This window comes from Amblyomma americanum, chromosome 1 (genome assembly GCF_052857255.1).
Source record: "Amblyomma americanum isolate KBUSLIRL-KWMA chromosome 1, ASM5285725v1, whole genome shotgun sequence".
Lineage (NCBI taxonomy): Eukaryota > Metazoa > Arthropoda > Arachnida > Ixodida > Ixodidae > Amblyomma > Amblyomma americanum.
Window position 1 is genome coordinate 461,198,327 of NC_135497.1, and position 14,227 is coordinate 461,212,553.

Genomic DNA, 14,227 nt, shown 5'->3' on the forward strand with positions numbered 1-14,227 from the left:
GCAAGCTTTATTTCAAGTGGCAATGTATTCCAGACTTTTGTCTCAATGAACTCTATTAATCTCTCACCTTATGTGTTGTGATGGATCGGAAAATTAAATTATCGTTAGCAGCTTGTCTTGTGTTGCGAACAGGCAAAGTGAATAAGCTCATTAGGAGAGGAGAGCTAGATGTTAATATGTAATTTACTAGAAGGGAGATTTTGTAGTCGCGTAGAGCGGAAAATTTTCTTTTTTGAATTTCTTCAAACAGACTGTTGCTTGGATGATGCAATGAAGAAAATGTTATAATCCTCAGTGCTCGTTCCTGTAAGCGTCGCAGAGATGTGAGATAAGTTGAGTATGTGTGCCCCCACAGTTCGCAGCAATAACTCACTTGACAATGAACAAATGATAACTACAAGCTTAATAATATGTTGCGAGAAAAGTATTGTCTAGCCTTAATAAGGACGTAGCAGCCAAACGCAGCTTTAGTACAAACGCTGTTCACTTGATTCTTCCAGTTAAGGCTGTCAAATATAACACCAATGAATTTAAATGAAGGAACTGATTCAATTACTCAACCGTTCAAATTTATTTTTATTTCCATTAAAATCAATGTTTCTTTTTCTTGTGTGGAAGACGACACATTTACTTTTTGCAATGTTTAACGTTAATCTATTCTTACTGAACCAGTTGGAAACGGCGATTAAATCTTGCTTCATGTCGGCTTGCATCGCAGCAACCGAATTACCTGTGAATGTGAGGGTTGTGTCGTCTGCATACATGAGAATCTGCGAAAATGAGACTGAACATGGAAGATCATTTATATAAATATAAAACAGTAGAGGCCCCAGGACAGATCCTTGGGGTACTCCGCATTTTATATAGCTATATGTAGAGTCAAGAATGTTAATTACCACTTTCTGTTGTCGACCTGATAAGTAACTCTTGAAAAATTGCAGTGTGTCATTAACAATCCCATGGGCGGCTAGTTTGTTGAGTAATATAGGATTTGATACAGTGTCAAAGGCCTTTTTCTGGTCTAGAAATATACCAATTGCGATTTCGTTTTTATTAGGAGCTGAATTAATCGACAGGAAAAGCGTTAGAACGGCGGTAGAGGTCGACCTGTTTGGGACGAAATCATGCTGATGATGACAGATTATATTATACTGACAAAGGAATATTTTTATTTGGATGGCTTTTATTTTCTCAGAAACCGTATTTAGAATGCTTAGTACAGATATTGGACGATAACTACTTGGGTCGTTGTCATCTCTATATATGTAGATAGGAACAACTTTAGCGAATTTTAGAAATTTTGCATAGCAACTACTCTCTATCTCATGGTTAAATATATGGCATAGTGATCTAGACAGAATATCGATATTATATGCTTTAAAACTGCCGTCTGAATACTGTCGTGCCCAAACGCTTTATTAGCTGGCAATGTGCTTACTACAGATGTAATTTCCTCGACAGTGATTGCATTTAAATTTAAATCTGTGTGGAGAACTCTAGGTAGGTTAGTAGAGGCGGACTGAAAAGAGAACTGTTATGCAAGGAATTCACCCATGTTGGTGAAGTAATTATTAAAGGCGTTGACAACCTGTACGGAAAGGTCGTTAGGTGTAACGCGTTTCTTTGGTCCGAGTTCTGTGACGTCCTTAACAATTTTCTAAATCTGTTTCGAGTCAAGGCCAGGTTTTCTAACTAGACTACTGTAATATATTCGTTTCGTTCTCCTCATCATCGCAGAAGACTTATTCCTATAAAGCTTGAATTGAGCATGATAATTGTTTGTTTCGTTTTGCTTCCATTTGTAATATGAGTCTTTTCTTTCGAACCGCAAGTATATATTCAATTATCCATGGGCACACAGCGTCTTCTCAGTTCCGACGTGTGCATTCGCACGTGAAAATCATTACGGCATTTATACTGGACGGATAAAATTTTCGCACTCTATATTCAAATCACTGTCGTACAATTTCACAAAATCAATGCTCTGCAAGAATTTTCGAACACAGGCGTAATTTACTCCAGTTCTTATGTCTCTAGAATACGTATTGCAATACGGATATGAGTAAGTTCGTGGTAAAGACTTGAAAGTCGGACAGTTCTCAGCAATAGTTTTATCACAACCACCAGCACGTACAGATATTTCATTGTTGCAGAACATGTGATCAATAAGGAATGCAGTTTTCTGTGTTATTTGAGTAGGTGAAAAAATATCGTTTTTAAGGGTAAATGACTGCATGAGAAGCAGGTAGTTGCACTATGAATATCTATCTTTTAAAAGGTCGATATTGAAATCACCGAATATAAAAAGTGGAGTATTAGGAGTCATTAGCGGGTTGATATACTTTCCATTTCCGAGAGAAAGTCCTTTACGCTCGCGTTGGGAGGCCGGTATACCACACCAATAATAAGACCACAGCCGAGGTGTACAAAAATTGATTTGACAGACTGATTACTACATGAGCTATCCGTGACAACCTGGTAATCAACACTGTTCTTTATGAAAAGCGATACACCCCCACCGCGTGATGTGCGGCACCTTGGTAAAGATATCATGGCATTTCCGGGTATTTCTGCGGTTTCAGTTTCTTTTAACCACCTTTCTGTAATTTTAATAACGTCATAATGGAAGGAGAGTTGTGATACATAGGAATGAAGATGGTCTAAATTTTTTGTATGCTGCGTATTTTGCAATGCAAAAGAGATATGTTTTTCTTTTCTATGCAGGTTTGCTCGATTTGCTTTATACTGACAGCCATTGTGTTAGGGAACTTGTTGCAGGTCTTTGACATTTTTCACATAAATAACATGTGAATTTTCTCCTTTGCGCATCAGAATTTTTTCCGTCTGACACCCACGTGAAGTTTCATTTTTGTCTTTCTTTGCTTTCAATGCCATTTCTAGCAATACTTTGTTAGCAGGACACAAGTGCTAATTCATATAAACTGGCGTGTCGCCCTCAAAACCCAACTGAGAAATATTCAGTCTGCTTTTTTACATCTTTCAGAAATTTATCCCGCAGTGTACGAGAAAAAAATTTGACAATTATGTGCTGTTCATCTCTTTTCATTGTGGGCACACGATGAATGACCTCAATGTAAGACTCGACGACTTCAGTGTTCATGCATTCAGTAATTGTTTCAATGGTGGAGATGAGGTTCTCGTCCGAAACCACACGAACACCCTTTATCTCCAAGTTATTTCTGCGACTGTATTGTTGCATATCACTCAACTCTTTACTGCGTTTCTTTAATTCTGATGTCAAATGGGTGTTAGTACTCTTCATTTCCTTATTTTCTGCTCTACTGGTAGCAAGTTTTCCTCATCTCCGCCATTTCCGATTTGAAACCCTCAATCGTTTCATTGATCAAGCTCATAGATTCTTTCAGTGATTTCTATTTCAATCACCGCTTTCACTGTATCTTTCAGTTCTACATGCTTGGTATCAAAAAGAGCAGATAACTCATTCAGGGCCTTTGGTAGTTCCTTGATCGTAGACGGCGCTTTATCAGACATGATTCTCGCCGAATGTGGAGCAGTCCAGCAGCCGGATTTACGTTCTTTTACCTAACAGAAAAAAAACGTACCTGCATAGAAGGAACAGGAGGCTAACCGTTGCTCAGTGTCGCGGCTGCCTGGATTGCTCCAAAATGACGACCCCTGTTTACCAACGCACTCTTTTACAGCTGAACGATGTCATCAGACCAGGCCAGACGCGGAGAGTTGCCGGAGGAACATCATGCGCTGACACATGTGCACCGTTTGCATCAGCACAGTGATGTGGCAGCGATGAGGTAAGCATGGGTCAGTCGCAAAAACACTTGTTCACCGTCGAAGCTCTGCATAGAAGGAGCAGGGGGTTAACCGTTGCTCAGTGTCGCGGCTGCCTGGATGGCTCCAAAATGACCAAAATGACCCATTACAGTCAGAATGCACTTTTTTTTATCTTCTCTAGATTTTACTCCTACCGAAACCTCATGCATAGTCACCGAGTACGCACTCTCAATTTTTGCCGAAGTGGAAGTCCTAACGCTATCCTATAAAAAGAAAAACGCAGGGACAGTACACCGTTCGTGCCAGGAGAGAAAATCCTTGTCTCCGTCTCCGTACCATAAACCAACCACTGGTCTACCGATTGGCCTCTCGAAGGCGTTAGGAAGGAGATCCATGGCCCATGTTATTACAGGTTAATGTCCGCTGATACCACACAACACAGGGCGTCTTCATTATTTCGCCGCCATCGACACCAATACTACTTCAAGCCTTGTGGGTCTATCAAGAAATAGTGGTTGAGCCAATAAAGAATGCTACAGCGGAGTAGCAGGAGGCTGCGCTGTCTTGCTAGAAGCCTGAAGAACTGCTCGAACTGGCCGACATGTAGAGCTCGCAAGACGGCAAAGGACATTGGGGCACTGCACTAAGGGCTCCAGTTCCGCCGAGAGAAATAGTTTGCGACAAAAAAAATTTTCCTCTTACAGGTTAATCGAAACGCGGCCGCAGCAGTCGGCACTGATGCCGTGACAACGGGATAAACTGCCGAACGCACATCCACTGAGCCAAAGCGGTGGAAGCAGCACCACTGAAAACTGGGTGAGAAAAAGAAGGAGGAAGTAAATGTCTCCACTCCCTCACGCTCAAGTACCAATGACACGAAATTCGCCTCGACGCCGGCGTTCCGATTGAGAGAGCGGGAGAGAAAAACGTTATACGGAAGGAATTCGCGCCAGACAAGCCAATGGATACGACCCTATTGGACTGAAATGTTTGTGTTCCCGTGGTCTATAACAGTGCGGGCGCGGTCGGAATGCGATGGTGTGCAGGATCCATTCCTCTAAGTGCAGCAGGGTCTCCCAGTACCACCTTCACGGTAGTACTGCTTGAGAAATGGGTCTTTCACCCCACCTTGAATAGTCGAAATGGTGGAAAACCACACTGCGTCATGGCGATCTTTGGCCATAGATGCCCTTCTAAAAATCCACAATCATCATCCAGACAGTTGTATATCTCCCGAAATTTGCGTGCCGTCAGTATGGAAGGATCTGAAATTATGAAAATTATTAAGTTACGAACTATGAAAATTTGTGTGTTTAATATGTACTGACGTCACACAGCACACGGCCACATTTTGAAATTATTCCGGAGTTCTCCGCTACGGCACCTCCTTCACCTTTGCTTATTAACTCGATCCTTCTTCCCTCGTCTCAGGAGGTGTTGGATGAGGGATTCACGAAAGAGTGCATGCAACATTTCAGCGAACTGCCGCAAGCTTAAGGAGCCTCGTGGCAGCTCTAGCCCCCGCCCCACCCCTCCCTAAATAACAAACATGAAACACTACAGCGCAGACTGCCGACACACTTCCCCTCACCCCTTACCGTAGCCCCACTATCATCCCTCCTTCCCCGCTCCTGCCGGCACCCTATGCCCAGAAGCCTTGGAATCTTCCTTCCACATCCCCTCCCTCTTCCCGGCGGACCCTCCCCTGGCGGGCCCTAGAGAACCTCAAGATGTCAGAAAACTTGGATTCCCTGCTCTGCTCGGAGGACATGGCCTTTCAGCCCATCCCCATCGGCCGGGCTGCCAGTGTTATGGCCCTTAGAAACTTGACTGAAGCGGGGTCGTGCGGGGAGCCAAGGGCATGCCCCAAACTTGTTTCTAATAATAAAGTTTTTCTATCTTTTCCTTCTTTCTCTGCGTGGTTGAGGCATCCTTCGTGAAGTGACAGAGTTACTGCGCCATTTCCTTTCCTGAAAAACTATTTTTATCACACTGATTCGATACAAACTAATGAAACCGTAGTAATCACGACCACCATATATAGTTTCAAATCAACATTTAGGCTTAAACTACTTCGATAGCACAATTTATATAGAAACCGTTCACAACCAGCGAATGGAATCTATTTTAGACATTGGGATAGTCTCTGATATACCCAAGCAATAATAGCAGGAGCCTTGAAAAGGCATTAGTGTACCGTAGACTGTCGTGTATCTGAACGTGAGAGACCTGCAAAGAGGATGTTCGGTTTCATTAGCACTGCTGAATATTCGGCCGTGCAGCAGTTTTCTCTGCTCCGCGGTGCAATGGCCGCAGTTTTGTTGGACATGGTGCCGCGGAGCATCGGCCATATGGCTGCACCACGCATATATGGCCCAAGCACTTTTCGCCTACGTGTCACAGAAGAATGTTGTCGCTTTGCCGTCGACGCGGTTGTACATTTCTTACCATCGTCCGGTGCTGCTTGTGCTCTCTCTACCGGGAGCTGGAACTAGTCGACCATGGCGGAAGACGCCTCTTATGCGCGCGTGATATGAGGAGCTGCAGGAGCGGTACCAGCGGCCCTCTTCGCTGCGGCTTGGCGATGCAGGCGCGGACCCTGTGCGCATCCCAAAGTGTTGCGCTTCGCAAGATCCAGCTATGTACTCTGCTCAAGACCAGATGGTCAATCGTCCAATGTGTTGTCGCAGGTTCGAGGTTATTTTCGGTTTCTGGCGCACTTCCAGTCTATGGCGCATGCAGTCGTCGCTGTAGATGAAGTGGCTGCTACAGCACATACCGTGTTGACCGTGTTGCCTCAAGTTGCCCCTGAGGTGCATGATGCGCTTTGTGCCCCACCGACTTGGGAGGAGGTGAAGGCTGCCCTCAATGCAATGAAACGGAGATCAGCACCCCTTCCGGGAGGTCTTTCGGTTGAATTTTGTTCGACCTTTTGGGAAATTTTAGGCCTATTTTTAACATCTCTTCTTTGCCAGTGTTTTGTGAGCTTCAATTTTTCTAGCAGTTTCCGGACTGAAAGATATATTCTTCTAGCCAAACGCGTTCGAGGGCCACTTCAGCCGCAAAATTAGAGGCCAATAACGCTTCTCAACGCGGACTACAAAGCTTTTGCAGCTATCGCGGTCCGGCGCCTGAGAGGTGTGATGACCACCCTCATTGCTAACCGGAAGAAGTTAGTGTGCGTCTGCGTCTGTCTACGCTTGACCTCGTTTTTTCCGCGCCAACTCCTTCAGTATGCATATCAACCAACTAGCCCAACTTTCTGCTCTCATAGGTAACCACCCGGCTTGCTTAGTTACAAAGATTCACATCCTTTCATTCGTTACTAGTGATATCTCCTACACTCAGGGTCGCTTGGGAAGTGTTCTCTTGGTTTCTTTACATCAAGAAAAGGCGTTTCACTGCCACGAATATGGGTGCATTTTTGGAGCACTCAGGGCTTTCGGGTTCCCGGAATGCTTCAATGGGCTTAATCGTACTGCATACGAGGGTATCCGCAGCACTCTGGCCATGGATGGCTGGAAGAGTTCCCTCTTCCTCGTCACCCGTGTGGTTAGGCAGAGTTGCCCCTCCGGCCAACACTGCTCTGAGCATCGAGCCTTCATCAAGAGCCATAATCAGACATCTTTACGTACAGGGGCCTCCTCTCCCGGGCAGTGGGGCAATTAAGGTGACGGCTTATGCTGCTTACACAATCCTTTACCTGGGCAATGAGGAGAACCTGATCCGGTGTCTTCGCCTTTTTGATGAGTACGGTAGGGTGTCGGGCGCTGCCCCCAACCTTGCTAACAGCAAGTATCATGTGATAGGCCGGCCTAATGCGCGGCTCATCAGTCATTTTCGAATTACGTGCAGTGTGAATCTTCACATTCTTGGTGTCATTTACAATTTTAATGGTGTGACGAATTTGGCATGGAATACCATACTTGACTTGGTTCGTAGCAGGATCACGATGATCTCGGAATTTGATTGGCCGTTGTTGGAGCGATAATCTCACACGCACGGTCTTTAGTGGCCGAGTATGGCACGTGGGACATATTACACCTCCTCGTCTTCGCGTGTGTCGTGCATTGTAGTCTCTGCTATGCTCCGTCTTCGGGAAGGCTGGCCGGAACTGGTGTGCCGCGCGGCTCTCGGGCAGCCAACTTTTCTGGATGGGTTCGGCTTTCCTTCCGTGTCCGTATGCTGGCGGCTGATAGCTCTCCGCTACCTTCTCCATTTGTTGCGGGGGGATGATTATCAGGCACAGGGGCATTCGCCTTCTATATTTCAGGAGTCACGGGCCTGAGGAAGTTTACCCATAATCCGCCAATAAATCATGCAGGGTCAGCAAGCTTTCCGTATGCCTGTATTCTAAACAAAAGCGGTTGTTTTCCATCGGCACGCCCGTCGCGTGATTTCCAAGTTAGACTGAAGCAAACCGAGGTGTAGAATCCATGGGTGCGTTGCTTTTACCTCCAGTGCTCCCAGAACGCAGAAGGCGGGCGGCGTCCGCTTCGTTTAACAGTACCTCATGCAGGGCTAGTTGGTGTAACATTGTGTGTCAAACATAAAAACAGCGCTAATTGCTACGCAAACCACACAGAAAGACCAGACAGGATGACCGCTGAATCCAACTATGTTTATTGAAAGCCACACGTTGCATATATATAGCCAAAGAAGGTGAACGCATGCGCATTTTTTACATGGTAAAAAGAAAAAGAAAAAAGGAGAAAATACCAACAACAACAAACACACTCACATTCAGAGAAAACTTACTCGATATCACGTATTTTTTAGCAATCTATGCTCAGTTTCTCGTCGGGAGATAGAGGTGGTGCTGACGCACATGCCACCTCTCCCTTTGATAAAAAAGGCTTCTGCCAGGTACCGAGCTAATCTATGCTTGCTTGTAGCTAAAATTTTTATCTCGCCAAGTCAAGGTTCACGGTTTTTTTTCGTTTTGATCAATGCGGGAGCGGCTGGTAAGTTTTCGGACGAATCTGATGCGTTCCCTAACGACATTTTATGTTCCCCTGCACGCTCGTTTACTTAGCGTCCAGTCTGGCCGACGTACGCCTTGCCACACGCAAGGGGGATCTCGTAGACCACTCCCGTGGCACACCCTACGTAGGGCGTCGAGTGCTTCTTTCCACAAAAAGATGTAGCTTTGGCACCGCTGCTAACCTTGGGGCACATTTTCGCCAATTTACAAGGGGCGGAGAAGTCTTTTTGGCATTAAATTCAGCGCGAAGGAACGAAGGACACAGAAAGAGGACAAAACAAGCGCTGTCTCGTAACTGTCTCGCAACTCCCCTTTCTGTGTCCTTCGTCCCTTCGCGCTGAATTTAACGCCAAAATGAACTACATCCAACTCTTCCAACTCACCATTCGTCGGCGGAGAAGACCATGGGGACTCCGTACTTGTTGCCAACTCGTTTTAAATTGTGGGACACCTTGTGAATGTACGGTATCACCACTTCGTTTGGCTTCGCCGAAGTCTTCTTTCCGGCGTTGCCCCTTTGGCTTACCCTTAAGTTTCTGCAGCAGTGCCTTTGTCACGGCAGCCAAGACGTGGTCTGGGAACCCTGCTTTACGCAGTCTATTCACCTCACCCTGGAACCTCGCCCGCATCATGTGACGCCACGACTTGAAGAGTGCTAATTTCATAGAAATGGTGGCAACAGGCCTTTCATGTGTTTTTGATTGAGCCAAATCGAACATTAAAAAAACTTTCTTGGCCCTAGGAAGGTAGCGCCAGAAAGCACTTCCGTCCCCCAGCTTAATTTCAAGTTGCAAAAACTGGAGGCAGTCCTGTTCAGGAAGCTAAAATGTGAAAGAGAGCCCCTTCCCATGTTGTGCGAACATTTCTAAAATTTTCATGGCAGCTAATGCCCCAGTTTTATGTAACATTTTCTCGCATCCATTGACAACATTTTGGCATCACTAACTGACGATAGAACTGTTCCAAAGATTTTGAGATACGTTGATTTTTTAGTGATTCTAAAGAGACAAGGCACAGGCCGCTATGAGAAGAGTGGCATGAAAATTTTCCACTTCCACTTCCTCTTTTTGAGGTGGCTCATGCATCAAGTCTACGCTAAGCGGACATGCAAAATGGACTGTGTCACTGTCCCCTCGTAAGGGGAATAGCATCGTCCCGATGCGTAACCTGTGTGTTTAAAAGAAATGCTCACTAGGGGAAGCATGATGTGCGCATGAAAGTCCAGCTCTACCGCTACCACTCGTAGTAAGGCATGAAACGGACAACGTGTACCAAGTAACTCAGGGTGTAGGGATCGCCGACACTACAGAAAGCTGTCAGGAACGGCCTCATAGAAGACGTCTCCAATTGGACTGATCACTTTATTGTAGGGTCCAAAACACCGGCAGATTAGCTTTTCGCTAAGTCCGAGTAGGCGAATGGGAAACCAGACCCACACGCTTTCTGCTGATGTGTACCGAGCATCACGGCATCGGAGTTGTAGCATTGGGCATCTAGGCATTGTTGGTCGAGAATCCGCACTCTGGCCAGCTGACGAGGGTCTTCAGCGAGGTGCAGGAAGGAGTGAAGATCCGCATTCGGGTCGATGTCGTCCACATGCGGTAACATGGTGTCCGGCACCGTGGTCACGTTGCGGCCGTAAACGAGACGGAACGGTGGCATGTTTGTCGTTTCCTGTGCGGCCGTATTGCGTGCTAAGGTGACGTATGGGAGCACTTCGTCCCACGTTCTGTGCTGAATGTCGACATACATTGAGAGCATGTTACCTAGCGTTTTGTTCAATCGTTCCGTTAAACCGTTCGTCTGAGGGTGGTAGGATGTCGCCTTTCGTTGGTCTGTATGACTGTGGCGTAAATTCTCCTGTAGGAGTTCAACCATGGATGCCGTACCCCTGTCGGTGATTAGTATCTCCGGCGCACTGTGGCGAAGAACGATCTGATGGATGAAAAATTTTGCCACGTCACGGGCTGTGGGGTCCGGGAGAGCTCATGTATCCCCGTATTGTGTCAGGTAGTCGGGTGCCACGATGACCCGCTTGTTCCCCGAATGATAAACAGGGAATGAGCCTAACATGTCCATCCCGATCTGCTGGAAAGGCCGCGATGGTGGTGGTATAGGCTTCAAGAGTCCAGCAGGTTTTGTTGAGGGAACTTTTTGACGCTGACAGACTCGGCATGTTGTGACGTAGTGTGCAACGTCCGACTGAAGGCGGGGTCAGTAATACTTCTCTTTGATCTTTGCAAGCGAGCGGGCTACACCAGATTGTCCAGAAGTCGGTTCTTCGTGTCAAGCTTGAAGCATTTCGTCACGTAGGCACGTCGGTATGACAATAAGGTATTGCTGGTTGTTTAAGGCGAAATGTTTCTTCACGAGGACACCATGGCGAACGCAGAGCTACGATACGGAGCGCTTGAAAGCCTTCGGGACTGTCGGGCGGGTACCGTTAAGAAACTGCATGAGGTGCGGAAGTTCCGGGTCGGCGTATTGTTTTCCGGAAGGCTCGTTCACTGATCGCATTGAAGGTGGTGTCGTCGTCGCAGTTACCGTCCTCCGTTGGGATTTCACCGGGGTGCGCAAGAAGCAATCGGCGTCCGAGTGCTTCCGACCGGACTTGTACGCCGCTGTCATGCCGTATTCTTGGAGGCGCAGACTCCATCTGACAAGGCGGGCTTACGGATCTTTGAGGGACGCCAGCCTCACAAGGCATGATGGTCCGTAACTGCAGTAAAACGTTCTCCATAAAGGTATGGACGAAATTTCGACGTCGCCCAAACTATCGCTAGATACTCTTTCTCAGTTGCTGAGCAGTCAGCTTCAGAGAGAAAAAGAGCGGCTGGCGTAAGCTATGACTCGTTCTCGGCTGCTGTGGATTTGAACCAGAACGGCACCCAGGCCTACGTTGCTTGCGTCAGTATGAAGCTCCGTATCTGCGTTTTTGTCGAAGTGAGCCAGAACTGGAGGTGCTTGCAGGTGGCGTTGAAGAGTTTCAAATGCTTGGGCTTGGGGCGTCCCACGTGAAAAGCGTGTCTGTCCATGTCAAACTACTCAGGAGCTCGGCAAATCGAGCGAAATCTTTCATTAAGCTACGGTAGAAGGCACATATTCCTAGAAAGTGGCGGACTGCCTTTTGGTCCTGAGGTGAAGGGAAATTGGCAATAGGATTGGTTTTTTTCTGGGTCCGGCCGAACTCCCTCGTAACTGATGACGTGACCCAAAAACTTTGGCTCAGTGTATGCAAAGTAGAATTTCTCATTTTTCAACGCTAGCCCAAACACTTTATGGCTTGCAGCACAACTTCGAGGCGCCGGAGGTTCTCCTCGAACGTTGGGGCGAACAAAACAACATCATCAAAGTAGACGAGATATGTCTGCTACTTCAGGTCTGCCAGAACAGTGTCCATCAGCCGTTGGAAAGTTGCGGGTGCAGAACACAAACCAAATGCGTTGCTTTAAACTCAGAGAGCCCTTCCGCAGTAATGAATGCGGTTTTTTCTCGGTCCCGTTCATCTACCTCGATTTGCCAATGTCATGATTAGAGGTCCATGGATGAGAAATATTTTGCACAGCAGAGGCGATCGTGAGAATCGTCGATTCGAGGATGGGGATAAACATCTTTTTAGTTACTTTGTTTAGGCGACGGTAGTCAACACAAAACCGCAGTGTACCATAGTTTATCTTCAAGAGGACGACAGGTGCCACCCAGGGACAACGGGAGGGCTGAATGACGTCGTCTCGAAGCATCTCCTTAATTTGACGGCTGCTTGTGGTGAAAAGAGCTACAACTGGGGCTAGTTGGAAATGCATCCTGTTGGAAATGTGTGTTCGTCCCTTTCCGTATTTTGGTAGCGCTCACCAATACCTTCAAGGATGATTGTGGTGCGTTCAGTGGAAGACACACGGTAAGGTGACTGTCTGAGAGAGTGTATGGCGTCATCGGTAATTAATCGATGCTTGGCCAGCACCTGCACCCAGATGCCAAGCGTGAATGCGGGAGATCACTGATCACAAGAGAAGGCGGCGGGCTTCGACGACCGTCTTGACCACAGCTCCAGTTCCCTGTCACTTCAACTTCCTCTTTTTGAGGTGGCGCATGCTTCAGGTGAGCGCTAAGCGGATATTCGGAATGCACTGTGTCAATACACACACACACACACACACACACACACACACACACACACACACACACACACACACACACACACACACACACACACACACACACACACACACACACACACACACACACACACATATATATATATATATATATATATATATATTTTGAGTCGACGTTTCGGACAGAGCCTGTCCTTTCTCAAGACTGCGGTTACAAAGGTCTTCCTCTTCTTAAGGAGTGTGTACTGGCACACATGTACGACACATGAAGAACAGAAACAAACGGAGGCAAAGAATACTAGAAAAGATACAGATAGAAAGGAAAAAAGGTGAACAAATAAAAAAGAAAAACGCGCTGTCCCCCGCCGCACACCCCGCAGCCGCGGGGAGCCGACCCGGAACGAGGGGAAAACAAAAAAGGAAAACACGGAGCGGGAGGGGATAATGGCTACCCATCAAGGCTACAGAGCGGCGGCGTGTAAGGTGCACAGGAACAGACGGTGGCGGGATCGCCCTAGACACAAAAGTTAGAGACGCGTCACTCGCGTGCCACGACCATAAATAGTAAACAAATAAACAGAATAAAATGCAGACAGGGCCGGAGCTTCCGTCATCTGGAACAAATTCGGCAGCCTGAGCCAAGGCCGAATCAGCGGCGCCATGAGCTTAGCTAGACACACGTGCACTGTGCATGAAAACACCCAGACACACAACAGTAAAACATCCGAGCTCACACTTCCGTCAGCTGGAACCATTTCGGCAGCCCGAGTCAAGGTAGAATCAGCGGCGCCGTGAGCTTAACTACACACACGTGCACTGTGCCTGAAAACACACACAAAAGAAAAAATAAAGTGAAAAAACCTCCGAGTTCGAGCAAGTGTCGTGTTGGAGGTAAATGTGAATGGCGTGAGCACTTATGCAAGGGTTCTTCAATTGCACCCCGTCGGCAAGGTAATCGGACTGGGAAGATAGGGGCGGGATGGGGTGGAGAATGAAGAAATTTGTGTAAGCTTGAAAAAGATTTCGCTGGCAAGAAACGACCGAGGTATGTCAAGCTGGCTCTCGTAATGTCAGCAACGGCCCTGCAAGGGGTGGATGGAGGACAATACACCTGGACTTTCATTAATGCCGTGAGTAATTGTTTCAAATTTGTAAATGTAGTACGACTCGCGTTGTTCTCTTTCCCGGGTGTTGTGGAATCCACCCTGTAGGACTGTTAACTTAATTGCATCAAATGGGTGGTTTCGCTCATTAATGTGTTTAGACAAGGGAAGGTTGGGTAGGGATAAGATATGCGCGCGGTGGTTATTAAAGCGAATTCGTAGAGGGCTGACGGTCTGTCCAATGTACTGCATAC

At 46.8% G+C, this 14,227-nt stretch overlaps 1 long non-coding RNA gene and 1 pseudogene across 2 annotated transcripts in view; both read left to right on the forward strand.

Annotated features, from left to right (window-relative positions):
* LOC144126117 (uncharacterized) overlaps positions 1–14,227 on the forward strand; it is a 68,973-nt pseudogene that overhangs the window by 36,722 nt on the left and 18,024 nt on the right.
* The window catches only part of LOC144104477 (uncharacterized), a 127,137-nt gene continuing 126,715 nt past the window's right edge, over positions 13,806–14,227 (forward strand). For both annotated transcript variants that reach the window (XR_013308547.1, XR_013308548.1), the window contains exon 1: positions 13,806–14,000. This is a non-coding gene — a long non-coding RNA (uncharacterized LOC144104477). The remainder of the gene's footprint in view (positions 14,001–14,227) is intronic.